The sequence below is a fragment of the Nicotiana tabacum genome, chromosome 6, assembly GCF_000715075.1.
Source record: "Nicotiana tabacum cultivar K326 chromosome 6, ASM71507v2, whole genome shotgun sequence".
NCBI classification, from domain to species: domain Eukaryota; kingdom Viridiplantae; phylum Streptophyta; class Magnoliopsida; order Solanales; family Solanaceae; genus Nicotiana; species Nicotiana tabacum.
The window spans coordinates 2,128,231-2,132,243 of NC_134085.1; the positions used below are offsets into that span (position 1 = coordinate 2,128,231).

The 4,013-nt window shown below is 40.4% G+C and overlaps 1 non-coding gene across 1 annotated transcript; it reads left to right on the plus strand.

The window, feature by feature from the left end:
* The first annotated feature begins 406 nt into the window (after positions 1-406).
* Positions 407-511, plus strand: LOC142182371 (small nucleolar RNA R71). Its single transcript, XR_012711207.1, has one exon. It is a non-coding gene; the product is annotated as a small nucleolar RNA R71 (small nucleolar RNA).
* The last annotated feature ends 3,502 nt before the right edge of the window (positions 512-4,013 follow it).

Sequence of the window (4,013 nt, forward strand, 5' to 3'; positions counted from 1 at the left end):
TTTGGCCTCGATTTGCATTACCCACAAAATATACCGACTCTGGATTTGATGGGCATAGATTGCTCATGTGACCCTCCCCACATACTTCACAAAATATTTGAACTTGTTGTACCTGTTGCTTGTTGATACTCAAGTTCATCTGGTTGACTTGATTGGTCAGTGTAGCAATCTGCGTTGATAATGCTGAGACGACATCTAACTCAAGAACCCCTGCAGACTTTTGCACTGTGTGTCTGCCCATCTCTCCTTGCCAATCCGGATTGCTCTTGGAGAATCTGTTCAATAATGCATATATCTCGTCAAAGCTTTTCTCCAACACTTGACCCTCAGCTGTAGCATCTACCACAATCTTTGTTTCAGAATGTATCCCTTCTATGAAAGTGTGAGCTAACACTTCATTCGTCTGATTGTGATGAGGACAGTCTCTGAGTAGCCCCTTGAACCTTTCTCAAGCTGAGTATAAAGATTCTCCCGCTTTCTGTTTGAAGGAAACTATCTCACTTCTGATCTTTGCAGTTTTGCATGAAGGGAAGAAACTTGCCAGAATTTTTCTTGCAAAATCATTCCATGTTGTAATTGAATTAGCTGGTTCTGCTTTTAGCCATCGCTTAGCCTCGCCCAACAGAGAGAATGGAAAAAGTGTAAGCCTCACATAATCTGGAGTGACCCCGTTAGTGATGTAAGTATCACTAATCTCCAAGAAGTTCAGAATATGCTATTGTGGATCCTCGTGTGGAAGACCCATAAATTGCCCGTTTGCATGAAGTAACTGGATCATGCTCTATTTCAGCTCAAAGTGCCCAGTGATTCTAGGCTTCACTATGCTGGAGGTAACATTAGCAATACTGGGCATTGCTACCTTATGAACAGCCATTTGTTGCTCCTCTGCCATGTTCACAGGAAATTGAATGAGTGCTTGAATATTGTTTGTATCCCTTGCTTCCCTCAACCTCCAGTAAAATGTTTTCTCAGGTTCAGGGTCAAAGCCGTTGAGTCTATCCTGGCTTCTGACCCTACGCATTCAATCAAAGTTTCTGAGATTAGAGCAACAATCAAGTAAAGTTAGACTAGACGAAATAAACAATTAAAGCAAAAACTAGAAAGCAGTTTATATTCAAGTCCCCGGCAACGGCGCCAAAAACTTGTTGCTCCCAAACGCACACGCAAGTATACGTGGTCGACAAGTAATATAATGATAAGTTGAGTGTCGAACCCACAGAGACTTGTGTAAACTACTCACTAAATCACTAAAATTGTTATTCAATCCAGCTAAAATCAAAGTCCAATAATATGATTATATTATACTACAATTCTAAATAATAACTAAGTTATCAAGTAACGAGTTGATTGTTGTGTATTCAGTAGAGACAAATATTCCAGGGTTGTGATCGATTTAGCATTCGTATTGTGTTCTAATTAACTCTCCCTTTCATATAATTCACTCATGGTTGCTAATTAATCGATAAATGCTCTCATAGCCTTCTCCCGAAGTACTACTCACTTATTCTCAATAGATTACCGCCTATATTCCTATGAAATCAATCTATTAAGAATGCATTAAGATCACAATATTTAATTAAGCACGATGACTAGGTATATTCCTATCCTAACCACAAATCCGCTCCCCCTAAGGGTTAAGATCATGCTCTCTTCAATTCTTCTCTAATCTAAACATGGTTTTCCCAAGCATAACATAGATAGTAAATAGAACCTAACTGTTGGCCAGACAATTAAGCAATTAAATACAGAATTGAAGAAACAACCATATATTGGTGAATTATAATCAAGGTCAAGTCAACGTTAAACAACAATATTCATGGCTAAATCACAACCCCAGAACAATGGGTGTTTAGCCACTCATGATGTAATCAAACAATTACATAAGTTTTGATTAATTGAAAAATACTAGAAAAGATAAAGAATTATGAGATGTTCTTGCTCCTCAATGTTTCTTGCGTGTCTTTTTGCTCCAAGGTGCGTCTCTCCCCTCAAAAATAGGTTTAGTCTTGCTTTTATACGTGTTGGGTAGGTCTAGAGCCGAAATAACCTTGTCCCAGGTGAAATTGGAGAAATTTCATGTCACCGGTGCCCTATCTAGCGTCGGGCGCCCTCCACGGTGCCCCACAATTTTGAGCTACTATTTTTGGCACCACAGGTAGGGCGGCGCCCAAATTCGCACATTGCCCGGTTTTGTTTGTTTTGGCTCAAATCTCACGCGTTTCGCCCCCCGATTGCTCTCGAATCATTCTTACACATAAAAACACTTCAAATTAATATAAATCATAGCATTTAACATCCCAAATTCACGAAACAAATGTAAACTATGAGGCAATATACATAGAAATATATATGTTTTAAGCTAAACATCAAGATGCTTGAGTTCATTTTCTTCACCTTGAGCCTCATTTGGCAGCGGTACTACCCATTTTTGGTAGACAGTAACTTGCGCTTGATTAGGCAGGGTTAAAGATGAAGCTAGGGCAGCCAAAGCATCCGCCTTCTTATTTTCTTTCCTTGGCACATGCTGAATAGTCACATCACCGAGCCACCCCATTAACTTTTTAGCGTAATCATGATATGGGCGTAGTTCAGGATTCTTGACCTCGCAACTACCTAAAAGTTGATTGACCACTAACTGAGAGTCACCAAAGACTTGCAATTGCAATCGCTTCATTTCGACAGCCATTTTGAGCCCAAGTATTAGTGCTTGATACTCAGCAACGTTGTTAGAGTAGAGTTGCGTCAACGTAAAAGAGTAGGGCAGAACTTCACCTTGAGAGGTGACAAATACTACACCAGCACCAGCTCATCCGCAATGTGCAGCACCATCAAAGTACATCTTCCAGGGAGGATGAACTTCGATGACCATGGGGTCCTCATCAGGTAGTTCGTCAGTTAGCTCCCAATCATCAGGTATAGGGTGATCTGCCAAGAAGTCCGCTAACGCTTGTCCTTTAATAGCCTTTTGAGGGATGTACACGATTTCAAATTGTTGAAACTGGAGGTACCACCTTGCTAGTCGCACTAAGGACATGTTTTGACATCACGAACTTGATGCGATTTGCTCTAGAAACCAAACAAACGACATGAGCTTGAAAGTAGTGTTTCAACTTTTGAATTGAGAAGACTAGTGCCAAACATAACTTTTCAATTGGCGAATAATTCAGCTCATTTGATGTCATCATCCTGCTCAAGTAGTAAAGGGAGTTTTCTTTCCCTTCACTATTTTCTTGGGCCAACAGCACTCCAACAGACCTTTCTTGTGCTGAAATGTATAGTATCAATGGCTTTCCAAGTATAGGGGCTGCCAAAACCGGAGGCTTCATCAAGTAGGATTTAATGCTCTCAAAGGAATTGCTACATGCTTGGTCCCATTTGAAAGGGACACCTTTATTCATAAGGAGACTGAATGGTTGGCACCTCCCAGGTAGGTTTGAGATGAATCTCCTAAGGTATGCTAGCCTTCCTTGCAGACTTTTCAATTCATGAATATTCTGAGGCTCAGACATTTTCAAGATTGCATCTATTTTGGATTTATAAATTTCAATCCTTCGATGTCGAACAATGAAACCAAAGAACTTCCTGGAAGTAACTCCAAAGGCGCATTTCAATGGATTCATACTAAGTTGGTACCTCCGGAGTAACTCAAACACTATTCTCAAGTCTTTCAAGTGGTCGCCCTTCTCTCTTGATTTTACCACCAAGTCATCAACATAGCATTCGACATTCTTGTGGAGAAGATCGTCAAAAATATTTTGCATAGCTCTTTGGTAAGTAGCACCAGCGTTCTTCAAGCCAAAAGGCATTACCTTGTAGCAATAAATACCCTTGGGGGTGCAAAATGCAGTAAGCTCTTCATATTTTGGTGCCATGCAAAATTGGTTATAGCCTGATGAACCGTCCATAAATGACATGGTCGCATACCTAGTAATAGCATCGATCATCAGTTCTGGAATGGGAAGCGGGAACCCATCTTTTGGACATGCATTGTTAAGATCCCTAAAGTCAACGCA